Below are 14,576 nucleotides of genomic sequence, written 5' to 3' on the forward strand. Positions count from 1 at the left end.
TTGTCCAAAGTTTGGTCTTGTGCGTACTCATTTGGAACTTTAGTCTATTATAAAATTTTCCAACTTGACTTAGACTTAGGCCTCTCCTTAGACCCCACATCACTTTAAATATGCCTCGTACACTTATTATCATATCCAATTGATATCCATAATATTATTAGTCCTCATTTGAGAAGTAGAGTCCGCCCCCAAACACATAACATAACTTATCTATTCTTTCACCCATTTCAATTTTCCGAATTTTTACTAACTCCCAAAATTTCCAAAAAATTCGCAAGAGTTTACTTTGTAACTGGGCATATCCACCTGCCAAAGAATCCCAAAAACCAATCCTAACAATACATACATAATCCAATCAATGTAACACAATATGAAAACAATACTAACAATGGCATCATAAGTAATATATTACTAGAAAAGGAACGCCATTAACATCAACCATTCAGGTGATACGTAACTCATAGCAGGTAAGCTCTCAACATCTTCATAGAACATAGAAATGAATGTTTGAATTAAAGATGATATTTTTGGGTCATCACACGATCATACCATGAAGAGACCGTTGAGAGTGATTGAAGATTTATTGGTGGACTTTCAGCGGATTTTGTTATTCTTGATTGTGAAGTGGACTATGAGGTGCCGATTATTCTTGGAAGAGCTTTCCTTGCTACGAGGAAGGCTCTTGTTGATGTGGAAGCTGGAGAATTCACTTTCCGAGTGGGTGATTAAAAGGTGGTGTTCCACGTGTGCAAATCTATGCGGCAACCAAATAGCAATGAAGTATGTTCTTTCGTGGATTTGGTGACCGACGTGATTATTGATGATACAAGTGCCACGATTAATGTGAGTGATATGTTGGAGGTCGTCTTGCTCAAATTTGATGATGACGAGATGGATGGCTTCATGGAATGTGTGAATTCTTTGCAAAGAATGGGGTCGTACAACTATGTGCCCCAGAAACTTTCCTTGGATCTTGAAAATAGGAAAACTCCTCCCACAAAGCCTTCAATTGAAGAGCCTCCTACCTTGGAGTTGAAGCCATTGCCTCCACATCTTCGGTATGAATTTCTTGGTCCTTGTTCTACTTTATCGGTTATTCTTTCCTCTTGTTTGACTAACGTGCAGGTTGACTTTACATTGGCGGTGCTCCACAAGAGGAAGAAGGCTATTGGGTGAACTTTGGCGGATATTCGGGGAATAAGCCCCACATTTTGCATGCACAAGATTATCTTGGAGGAGGATGTCAAACCATCTATTGAACATCAAAGGAGACTCAATGAAGCTATACAAGGCATGGTCAAAAAGGAGATTATCAAGTGGTTGGATGTCGGGGTTGTCTACCCCATTTCTCATAGTTTATGGACTTCTCCAGTGCAATGTGTCCCAAAGAAGGGGGCATGACGGTAGTCACCAATGACAAGAATGAGTTGATTCCCACAAGAACGGTGACCGGGTGGAGAGTGTGTATGGACTATCGCAAGCTAAACAAGGTCACGAGGAAGGATCATTTTCCACTTCCCTTCCTTGACCAAATGCTTGATAGGTTGGCCGGCCGTGCTTTCTATAGCTTTCTAGATGGATATTCGGGCTACAACCAAATCCTTATTGCTCCGGAAGATCAAGAGAAAACAACTTTCACATGTCCCTATGGTACTTTCGCTTTCAAGCGGATGCCATTTGGCTTATGTAATGCACCAATGACTTTTCAAAGCTGTATGATGCGATCTTTACGGATATGATCGAGGACTACCTTGAAGTCTTCATAGATGACTTCTCGGTGGTCGGGGATTCCTTAGATGATTGCTTGGCAAATTTGGATAAAATATTGGCAAGGTGTGAAGAAACGAACTTGGTGTTAAATTGGGAGAAATGCTATTTCATGGTCGAGGAAGGCATTGTCCTTGGACACAAAATTTAAAAGAATGGCATAGAGGTCGACAAGGCAAATATTGAGGTGATTTATAAACTTCCACCTCCAACTTCAGTGAAAGACGTGCGAAGTTTCTTAGGTCATGCGGGGTTCTACCGGCGTTTCATCAAGGATTTTTCTAAAGTGGTGAACCCGTTGTGCAAGCTATTAGAGAAAGATGCTAAGTTTCACTTCAATTATGATTGAATGAGAACCTTTGAATTGCTAAAGTTCAAGTTGACAACCACTCCCATTATCACCGCTCCTAATTGGAGTATCCCTTTTGAGCTCATGTGCAATGCTAGTGATGTAGCGGTTGGAGCAGTTTTGGGGAAATGCATCAACAAGATTTTTCATCCGGTCTACTATGCTAGTAAGACCATGAATGATGCCTAAGTCAACTACATCGTTACGGAGAAAGATCTCCTTGCCATTGTGTTTGCAATTGAGAAGTTTCGCCCGTACTTGATGGGTGCAAAGGTTATTGTTCATACGGATCATGCGGTACTTCGCTACCTTATGAGTAAGAAATATTCTAAAGCTCGGTTGATGAGATGGGTTATATTATTGCAAGAGTTTGATATTAACATCCAATATCGAAAAGGGAGTGAAAATCAAGTAGCGGACCACTTGTCTCGTTTGGAGGAAGAGGGGAGGCCACATGATGGCCTTGAAATCAATGACTCTTTCTCCTATGAGCAACTCTTGGCTATTTCAATGAATTAGGTATCATGGTTCGCATCTAGCAAACTTCCTTGTCTGTGAAATCATCCCGGATGAGTTCTCTTCAAATCAAAGGAAAAAGCTCAAACGGGATTGTCAAGATTATTACTGGGACAAGCCATACCTTTTCCGAATTTGCACGGATTGGGTAATTAGAAGATGTGTACCAGACAAAGAGCAAAGTGATATTCTTGAGGCCTGCCACTCTTCGCCTTATGGTGGTCACCATGGCGGAGCAAGAACGATGGCCAAAGTGCTAAGTTGCGGTTTTTATTGGCCCACTCTTTACAAAGATGCAAGTGACATGGTGAAAATATGTGATGAATGTCAACGGGCCGGTGGAATATCGAAGAAGAATGAAATGCCTCTCACTACCATTTTGGAGATTGATATCTTTGATGTGTGGGGTATTGACTTCATGGGTCCTTTTGTGAGTTCGTGTGGAAACACCTACATCTTGGTCGCGGTTGATTATGAATCTAAATGGGTTGAGGCCATTGCTCTATCCAACAATGAAGCAAGAAGTGTGGTGGCATTCTTGAAGAAGAATATTTTCACAAGATTTGGTACTCTGCGGGCTATCATAAGCGATGGGGGGTCGCATTTTTGCAACAAGGCTTTTGACACTTTGCTTAGCAAGTATGGTGTCACTCATAAAGTCATGACTCCCTATCATCCTTAAGCTAGCGGTCAAGTGGAAGTCTCCAACCGGGAGATAAAAAATATCTTGTCCAAAACAGTTAATACTAACCGGACGGATTGGTCAAAGAAGCTTGATGAGGCATTATGGGCTTACCGGACTGCTTTCAAAACTCCTATCGGAATGTCTCCATACCGGTTGGTGTTTGGAAAACTTGTCATCTTTCAGTGGAACTTGAGCACAAAGTCATGTGGGCTTTAAAGAAATTGAATCTTGATTGGGATGCAACTGCTAACTTGCGGGTTGCACATTTGAATGAGTTAGATGAGTTCTGGTACCATTCATACACAAGTTCGTCCTTATACAAAGGGAAGATGAAATATCTTCATGACAAGTACATTTGGAACAAAGAGTTCAAAGAGGGTGATCTTGTGTTGTTGTTCAACTCACGGTTGAGGATGTTTCCCGGAAAGTTAAAGTCTAAATGGAGTGGCCTGTTTGAAGTCGTGGGTGTGACACCCTTTGGTGTATTGGACTTCAAGAACAAAAATGATGAGGAATTCCGAGTCAATGGTCATCGGGTAAAGCACTATCTGGGAAAAGTTGGTGATGGCTACGTTGTGGCGGTGATTCATTTCAAATGATGGTAATCTGCGTTGTGCCGCGATGTTAAATCAGGCGATGCTTGGGAGGCAACCCATGTTTCTTTTTATTTTATTTTCTTCTTTTGTAGTTAGGTGTTATTTTTATTCTAACTAGATTTGAAGTATGTTGTAGGGTTGAGTGTGCTTCACAGGAAATATGTCCAGAAATTTGGGTAAGTGTGGAAAGAATTACAGACCGCAATTGTATTGTGCAGACCGCACACTTATGGTTGCGGCAACAAAAGGTCCTCTGCGGCCGTAAAATTACATTGCGGACCGCACAAATTGAAGGGGGGGATGACAACTCTCTGAAGTTGATTTGTTAGAGAAATGGCCAAATTACGGCCGCAAGATAAAATCTGTTGTCCGCAACAAATTATGCGGCCGTATAGCAAATTCTGCGGACCGCAACACATAAGGGCTTCTGAGCCCTAGGTAACAGAGTGTGGACTGCAATGGGAATTCTGCGGCCGCACTCAACTCTCTTTCCCTCAGTCAGAACCGTCCAGTATAAATAGAGGGCCTAGGGCTACTATTACTTTTTTCCCTCTATGAGCATTCACAAGTCTAAAACATTGAAATCTTCTAGTAAATCATCTGCCACACATACTCAACATTTGTGATCACTCATTTGCACTATTTCATATCTGGTATGCCTCAATTACTTGTAGAATTTTTCAATTTTTAGTTTAATTTACAACTTGTTAGTTAGGTTTAGGCCATTTGTCACTAGAATTTAATTATACAACCATGCGGGGTTACAATTATAGTGGGTCAACTAGTACTCCATCTATGGGGAATGGAAAAATAGGTTTTCATGATTATACACTGCCACCATTTCAAATTTTTGCAAAAATTGCAAACCCTAGAACTCTGATCGTAATTGTTCTGAAATCTGAGGTCGCACAAGAAATTGTGCGGTCCGCAGAAGTTCAAATTAGGGTACTTTAGTCAAGCATGATTCTGCGGTCGCAATGAAAAATGTGCGGACCGTAGAAATCCCATTGCGGTCGCAGAACAACTATTTATCTATTATGATAGAGTTTTCAATTTGATGACTCACATATGCGGTCGCAATAGAAAATGTGCGGACCACAAAAAACTGATTGCGGCCGCAAAACAACCCATTCTTTGTTATGAGAGAGTTGGCATATTGGTGGTGTCTGAGTTGCAGCCGCAATGACAATTGTGCGGACCGCAATCCAATTCTGCGACCGCAATGATAAATTGTACCGTCCGCAATGCCCATTTTGCGGCCGCAATGAGAATTCTGTGGACCGCACTCCCCTACCCTGCAAGCATGTTTTACAATGTGTTATTCACTGTCTCTCTGGTGTGTTATTGTATGTTTGCACTTGAATTACAACCGACACCTGCTTTTGCTTGGTATAGAAAATGGTTAGATCTCGAGGCAGAAATGATACTTCAAAGGGGAGGGGTGAACCTTCTAGGGGTCGAGGCAAGAGTTTTTTACCCCTCGCCCTCCAAAAGATAATCACAAATAAGGTTACAGTCGGCCGAGGGAGAAATGCAGAGCCCTCCAAATCCTGTTCTTATGTCCCATCTAGGGAAGCATCGGATGGGCAACTCGGTTCAAGAGCAGTCTGTTGTCCAATCAAAGCCACCAGGAAGGTATCAACTCCGGGATGAGCCTTCCATATCTCAGAGCACTTCTAAGGATTTGGAAAGTGCTGGCCAGGCTTCCGAGCCCTGCTCTACACTTGTCCCTGAGGCACCAACGACTACAGTTGATGACATCCCCGATAATGGCAGAGGGGGAGATGCTACAGTTGCCGAACTTGAGCAGTCGAAGAAGAAAGAGAAGTGGGAGGACAGATTCGTCAGTTTGACTGCCTTCTCTAGTTTTCGTGAGTGGTGGCCAGTGAGATCGCTCACTCTTGAGCGTCAGTTCCAATTGAAAGATCTTGAAAAGTACAATCTGGCAGTCTTGAGGAAGTTCCGAGAGCGGAAGGGGTGGATGTGGTTCACCCAGATCATAGTGGACGCAAAGGAATACCTTATCCGGGAGTTCTATGCCAATGTGGCGCATATCAAGAAAGGGACCAAGGTAACTAAAGTGAGGAACCTGAAGGTGTGATTTGGCCAGCACACATTGAACACCTACTTGAGGTTTGATGATGTTGAGCCCACATAGTATTTGGAGAAGTTTGCAATGGCGGATGTAGATCGCCCGTGGCTAGCTGAAATTCTGGCAGCTCCTGGGCCACCACCACCATGGATCACAGCAGGGGTGTCTATTCACAAAAACACCCTGAGTTTCGAGGCAAAAGGGTGGCAAACCTTTGTATGCAGCCGACTGGACCCAAGTCAGAATGAGACATACCTTCCTATCCCGCGGGCAATTCTAGTCGCCTCCATCATTGTCGGGTACCCGATCAATGTGGGTGTCGTGATGTCGGCCAACATATATGTGGTTGCCATGCAAGTTGTTACATCCTACCTGTATCCCAACATCATTACTGAGTATCTTACGGATGCACGGGTGGAGCCGTGAGATTTTGATACGAAGGTGCGGGCAAAGAAGTCCTTCTCATGATATTCGTTGATGGATGCACACAACCCTAATAAAAAGGGCCAGCCGACTACTACCATAGGCCAGTCTGATAAGCCATCGGTGGTAGCTGCAGAGATAGTCGACATGCCATCTACTTTAGCAGAGCCTTCAGCTAGTGCGGCATCTATGCCCCCACCTCCAGCCTCAGTGCCTCCAACAACCCCCATTACAGGTTCAACCTCGGTTTTGAAGCCGGTGTCGATGCCCACTGCTCCACTATCTGCACAACGAGTCTCTCAGACACTGGCGAGCCTCAACAACTGGATGCATATAGCTACTGCAAAGCTGTCTCACATATCCAGTAATGTTGCAGCACAGTCCTCCATTCTGGCACCCCAGATTCCCCCCATGGTTGAAGAAGCTCTTGGAGAATCAGAACACAATCATGGCCGCTTTGGTGCAGCATGGGTCAGTGATAGAAGAGCTGGGCAAGGAAGTGAAGAAGATGTGAAAGTCCCAGGCCTCCAAGAAGTCAGTGGACAAGCTCCGGAGATAATTTACAAAGCTTGCAGCAGCCGGAGACATTCCATTTGACATGATGATTGACCCGCACCACCCAGACCCAGATCCTACAGCACATACAACACCAACTGGCCAGTCTGAGGAGCCAGACCTTGCTGCTAACATTGTCGAGGCAGTACGTCAGATGTTCACCAACCCAGTCACGTACGGAGTTGATAATGATGAGAACCAGTTGGATGAGACTGAGGTCGGTGATGCTGTTGTGGACACAGAGATGGCCAAGGATCCATAAGGAGTTTTCTTCACGTTTACCCTTTCTTTACTCTTGTTTTGTTAAGCATTGGGGACAATGCTTATTTTTATTCAGGGGGTGGAGTTTATTTGATATATTTTGATGATTCTGAGATAATTGGTTTGTAATAACTGACAATATTTTATTCTTTTTCCTTATTCTGTATATATTCTCTCCTTTCCTCTCTCATTATGTATATATCTTCTTTTATTATGTATATTCGTTATGCTTTCGATAGTTTTTGCTTTGTAGCTTCTTTACATGTGTTTTATTATTAGTTAGTGTTTAACTAAGTAGTTTCTTTTTGAATTAGTAGCTTCTTTTTTATTCAATAGCTTCTTTTTGTGTTTTAGTATATAATAAGCCTTTGGTTTTTTTAATGCCACGGTTCTTTCCAAAGGTAGTTTTTGTATGAACCGGGTGACTCTTTCCCAACGATGGATGGCATGACAACCTTCTTAAGGGACTGAATCCATTTTGGTGTTTAGGTAATAATAGTAGTAGTAATGAATAAAAAGACCTAATTAAGTCATGCTCAAAGAGTCAAACATGTTTCACTTGGTACCAACACACTTAACTACGTGCTTATGGTTAAAAATAAGTTTTATTTTTGGAAAGAAATAACTCTAGTTAGTGACTTTGTGACTCTTGTGTTGACTTAGGCAATCATCGAGTGGTTTAATCGAACCATAGTGATTTTCAATCTTGAATGTGGTCATTGTGGGCCCTCGACTCTATCCTCTTTAACAATCCAGTTGCGTGAAAGGTGAGATGTTTTTGTTGCAAATCCAAGTACCCGTGCAAATGGTCTAGAACTTGCTCTGAATGTGTTTCAAGGCGAAATCTTAAGTTTTGCTTGGCTTGAGAAATGATTGTAGGCTTTTCTTGGCCCGCTTGAATTTTTCCATTGCCCACAAATGTTGTTATCCCTAGTCAACCCATTTGAGCCTCGAGCCTTTCTCATTTGATAACCATGTTACAAGCCTTTACCCGTTTTGTCGTGACCCTTTCTTGGCACCCGAGATTTCCTTAACACTCTTGTGATACAATTGGATAAAAACGTAAGTTCGCGGGAGAGACGAGGATCTTGAAAGAGGTATCAAGACATAAAAAGAGAAAAGAAACGATGAGAAGGAAAGGCAAGAAAAGGAAAGAACAAAAAGAAAAATGCAAAAGAAAGTGAATAAGTGGAAGAGTTGAAAGGATGCGAAGAAAAGTAATGATATAAAGCATGGACAAATCAAAGAGGGAGAAAATGAATGTCATGATCAAGAAAGAGTGATGTTAAATCTCTCCAGTTCCCCAAGGAAAAGAAAGTGCCTCAAAGAATTAGCAAAGCATGAGCCAAGAACAAAAAAATGGAGTGCTTAAGGAAAGATGAACCCGCTCTACCATAGTATATTTAACCTTAGTCCAAAAGCTTTCATTACATTCTGAAAAAGCCCTACGTGATTTCAAGCCGAGTGAGCTTACATTAGTGGCAATCTACATGAGGGACAAGCCTATGGTACTTAAAGTCGTACTTGTGACATTCTCTTGAGAGAGATGAGTGAACCTTTCACAATTTTGTTTTTGATTGAGTGCTAAAACTCTTAAGTGAGATAGGCAAACAGAGACTAGAGGATGAGGAGTTTGGGATCCACAATGACCTATATGAAAGAGCGAGCTTCCTTGATGAATAAAGTCAACTCTTGATGCTCAAGTATCACATTAGAACTATATGTACATAAAAGTTTAACTTGTCGCCTTGTTGATAATACGTAAGTAGTGTAGGTAATTGTTGGTCCCAATTGATGTATGAATGACTCACCTTTGATTGGATGGAATGGCCCTTAACTTGTGAAAGTGGAAACTATTTTATTTGCTTGAGGACAAGCAAAAACTTAAGTTTGGGAGAGTTGATAAGTGGGGATTTCGACAACTTATTAGCGCCTTTTAGCTTTTATTTTAGTCTAAAAGCGCTTAATTGTATTCCTGAAACTGATGAAATGTGCAAAATTGTAGGAATGTTGGAAGTTGGACTCCCGGGATAAAATCCAACTCAAAAAGGAGTAATCAAAATACAAGGCAACAAAAGGCACAAGAACTTGCAAAGTGCGGACCGTAGAATTCCATCTGCTGCCGCAAACAATGAAGAAAGACCCAACAGGCTTCCTAGCAAAATGCACTCCTCAAAGGAATTGTGCGGCCGCAATTAAAGATTTGAAAATCAACTTCAGAGTGTGTGCAATTGTCCAAAGTTCAAGTCCCTCAAAGATTGCGGACCGCACAGGAATTGTGCGGCCGCAGAAGTAAAGTTGCGGACCGCAGAAGACCAAGTTGCGGTTGCAATGTTAAATCTGCGGACGTAAAAAGACTGCCTCGCGGCCGCAGATCAGAATTGTGCGGCCGCAAACCTCGAATTCCTGAAAAGTTAAAGAAACTTGCGGACCACACATGGAATTGTGCAGCCGCAGAACCTCCCGAGGGGTATTTTTGTCCGATATTGACACTAATTGTATAAATAGAAGAGTTTTACGAAATTATGTCAACTTTTGACATCAGCAACTACAGTAGTCATTTCTCTTTGCTTCTTTTAGTAGTTTTTCATATTTTGGGATATTTTAACATATATTTTATTATTTTGATTTTACAATATGAGTTTAATTAGCATTTCTTCTTCTATTTCTTCAATTTCAAGCATGAGTAGCTAAATTTTTACTAGGGTTGTGACCCAACCCTAGTGTGTAAACCGTATGAGTGTTTAATTTAATACTTGTTTATAGTTGGGTGTTTATGTCACGACCCAAAATTCCACTAGTCGTGATGGCACCTAACCCAACCCGTTAGGTAAGCTAATTTCCAACTATCCAATTCCAATGAAATTAATTAAAAGAAATTATCTAAAACTGATACATCTCCCCAAGAACTGGTAGTACAAATCATGAGCTTCTAAGAATAGAGTATACAAAGCGGATATGAAATAAATACATAGTCTGTTTGAATAATACATAAACAGAACTTTTATAAATCTAAGGCTACCCTGAACAAAAGGCAGCTACAACAGGAACGCAGGTACATCTTCAAGTCCCGCAACCATCGAGCACAGCAACAACAACAGCCAACATCTGCACGCAATGTGCAGAAGTGTAGTATCAGTACAACCGACCCCATGTACTGAGTAAGTAACAAACCTAGCCGTAGGTTGAAAGTAGTGACGAGCTTCTACCAAGGTCGGGTCCACAACCAATAGTACACAATAATCCATAACAACATAACGCAAATAATACCATAAATAACTGAGGAATAAAATACTCAGCCAAATAATGATTTCAAAAATTATAGTTCTTCCTTCCAAATATCTCAGTGAAAACCCAAATCGTTTGCCGAAGTTTTTAATAATATAAATAGTTTGAAAACATAAATTTCTCCCAAAATCTTGTCAATAATAAATAAGATGTTTCATTTTCCTTCCGGATAACCCGTGTAAAACAAATGCATCACTATGCCCATCTGTCAAAAATGTGTGAAAACTCATGAATGATGTGATGTTGTACAGCATGAGGAAATACATCTCTATGCATGTATGTCATGTGTGCATGCCAATGCAATGCAACTCAATGATAAAAATCATAAACAGCCCCTCGGGCAGAACATCACTCATATACAGCCCCTCGGGCAAACCTCACAGTCACTCATGCCACTCGGGCAAACCTCACAGTCACTCTTGCCACTCGGGCATACCTCACAATCACTCTTGCCACTCGGGCATACCTCACAATCACTCTTGCCACTCGGGAATACCTCACAATCACTCATGCCTCCCAGTCACTCGTCACTCGGCACTCGGTACTCGCACTCAGTAGGTACCTGCGCTCACTGGGGGGGTGTACAGACTCCGGAGGGGATCCTTCATCCCAAGCGCTATATCAAGCCAAATCATGGCATAAATCACTCAGGTATGCTGCAGGCGGGCAGCCCCGATCCACACTCATCCTCACAAATCAGGCCCTCGGCCGATATCAAACATGCTGCGGCGTGCAGCCCCGATCCACACTCATCCTCACAATTCAGGCCCTCGGCCTCACTCAGGTATGCTGCAGGCGGGCAGCCCCGATCCACACTCATCCTCACAAATCAAGCCACTCGGGCATTTTAGTAAAACAGGGCATTCGGCCCAAAACATTTATATGCATCAAAATAGAGTCATAAAATTGAGTTATGATATGTAATGAAATAAATATGACTGAGTATGACTTTTCAATTTAACATAATAATTCACAGCAATATGACCTCTGTGGGTCCCAATAATACTGGCACATAGCCTCAACATGATTTGTAATATACTTTTCAGCTCAATTTCTTTAACACATAACACCGCATGAAAAATACCAAGGTTATTTAACTATAACATTCCACATAAACAATTATGTCACAATTTCTATAGTGCACGCCCACACGCCCGTCACCTAGCATGTGCGTCACCTCCCAACAATTCACAAAATACATATATTCAGGGTTCATACCCTCAACTCCAAGATTAGAAGAGTTACTTACCTCAATCCAAGCAAATTCTTTAATCCAATAAACCTTTTCCTCGTGATTCGGCTTCCGAACGCCTCGAATCTTAGTCAAAATAATTTGATACAATCAACACGAGGTATAAAAATTAATTCCATATGAAAATGCTAATTTTCCATAAAAATCCGAAATTTAGCTCAAAAATAGCCCATAGGGCACACATCTCGGAACTCGACAAAAGTTACAAAATCTGAACACCCGTTCCGATACGAGTCCAACCATACAAAAATTATCAAATTCTGACATCGGATTGACCTTCAAATCTTCATTTTACATTTTTAGAAGATTTTACAAAAATCAGATTTTTCTTCCATAAATTCATGGATTCATGATGTAAATGAATATGGAATCATGAAATATAATCAATATAGGATAAGGAACACTTACCCCAATATTTTTCCATGAAAATCGCCCAAAAATCGCCTAAACCGAGCTCCCCAACTCTATTTTTGTCAAAAATGGTCAAAAACCCCGTTTTATAGACCCTCAGATGTTTCGGGCGTCACAGGTAGCGTGGGGCGCTGCCTGTGGCGCATTTTCCAGTACTCAAAAATTTCCAGCGCCAGGGCTAGCGCCCCACGCTACCCTGGGCGCTCGCGGCGACGGAAAAAATCGTTCCAGTTACGAAAATAGGCATAACTCTCTCATACGATGTCCGAATTTAATGATTCTTTTTGCTATGGCTCCGTAATTTCAATACGAATCTAATACTGCAATCAAAACTGAATTTGGATCTCATTTGCTTAATGTGATACCACATATTCTTGAAGAATCGACATCAAACATTCCATGTTCGATGCCGAAACATAGCAAATCAATCCGGAATAAACTCAAATTTTGTGCATAAGTCCTAATACCTCGTAGGAAGTTATTCAATATTTCAAATAGTTTAAAGGAGAGTAATTACTCAAAAAAATGACCAGTCAGGTCGTTACAGTTTATTATTTAGCCTTGTTCATGCTTTAATTTGTGTAATTAATGGTTGCAAACATTAGTTCATGCCTATTTGACTTAGTCTCTGCTTGAGAAAGAGAGATTTAGTCTAGGAAAACTTGGCTAACAAGAAATTGGGTCAATCGAGAGATTGAGAATCTCAATTAAAGGGTTCAACCTAGAGATAGTAATAACCCGACTTGAGCTTTTATCAACCGTTTTGTACAATACCCATTTGGATTTGAGAAAGTCAAATTAGGCAAAATCACTCTCTGACCGAGAGGTATTGAGTGGGTAATTGAGAGTTGATAGCTATAATACACCCGATCAACAAAACAAGCATTAAGGTCTATATCTCATTAGGCAAATACATAGGTGATGGTCATAGCCCTAGGCTTTTTACAAAACTTGAAAAATAACAAAAATAATTTCTTAGTTTCATTTCTTAACTTTGCAATCTTAGTTTAAAATAGACATAGAAACAACCCCAATTTGTGGAAGTGTAAATTGAGGTGTTCAAGCTCACATACTACAATATATACTCCTAACTCCCATATATAGCTCCCTGTGAAAATCGACCCCGACTCTTGTTGGGTACTATTATTGCAATCGATCGTTTCATAACCTTGATTTGAGGTGTGAAATTGGACGAGATCAGTAATCATATAGGATTCCTAACATGTAGAATTATATCTTATAACTAATAGGATTACAAGAAAAATATATAGAATTTTAAAAATTATGTCCTTTTATTGTGATTTATTATGCTTAATATTATAAGATTATTTTTGTAAAACGACATTGTATTCATACTTTTATAATAATATAGATAAATAAATATAAATAGATAGATATTGAATTGAAAAAGAGAGAAACTACACACGTGGTAGTATGAGATTAAGTTGGCATAATGCAACAATAGATAAATATTCGTAGATGCACAAATCTACTGAAGACATAATTAAGTAAATGAAAATGTGCAATATCTAACAACTTAATCATTTAATTGAAACGATCATACAATCCAACATGATCCTAAAGCAAACAGAGATCTTGGGTGCAAGTCTCACCGCTAACCTTTTTTTTTTTTTTTTTTTTGGTCATGAAAGCTACCCATTTATTAAAAAGAAACTGAAGGACGATAAACAACTTAGTTCTTTTCTTTGACAGTCTTCACAGTAGCCACTATTGGAACTTGAGGGGGAGGGAATGTTGGTGGTAATGAACCTATCGTATGTTTTCACCTAATTGATAGGATTTGGAATTGTGATGGAGATTTAGAAGGAGGATGTCATATTTATAATGCAGGATATGTAATGTTCATGGAAACTGATCTATCTTTATTGTAACTTGTTTTTAAAATGTCTTTAGTTAAGTACTTTATCGCACAATTTAAAAGGTGTAATCAACTTTGACTAAGAGTTAATGGCTTGAAGAAAGTAACCTGCGATATGCGATATTTACATGCATCTGTGGGGCAATTAGTAGAAATATTTATTTGTAGTTTATAAATTGTATTCCCTCTGTTTTAATTTAGATGAGGTAGTTTGACTCGACACGGAGTTTAAAAAAAAAAAGAGGAAGACTTTTGAAACTTGTGGTCTTAAAAGCTTAAAGGGTAAAAGCTTTGTGGAGCTATGGTATTTGTGTGGTTATAAAAACTTCTCATTATAGATGAAATGAACAAAATAAAAAGTTTAAAGTTAAATTATTTCCAATGATAGAAATGTGTCATTCTTTTTTAAACAGACTAATAAGGAAAGTGTGTCCTCTAAATTGAAACCGGGGGAGTAATACATCTTGCTTAGACCCAAGTCCAAGGATGTTGATCAAACGTG

Source organism: Nicotiana tomentosiformis, chromosome 8 (genome assembly GCF_000390325.3).
Source record: "Nicotiana tomentosiformis chromosome 8, ASM39032v3, whole genome shotgun sequence".
In the NCBI taxonomy this organism is placed as follows: domain Eukaryota; kingdom Viridiplantae; phylum Streptophyta; class Magnoliopsida; order Solanales; family Solanaceae; genus Nicotiana; species Nicotiana tomentosiformis.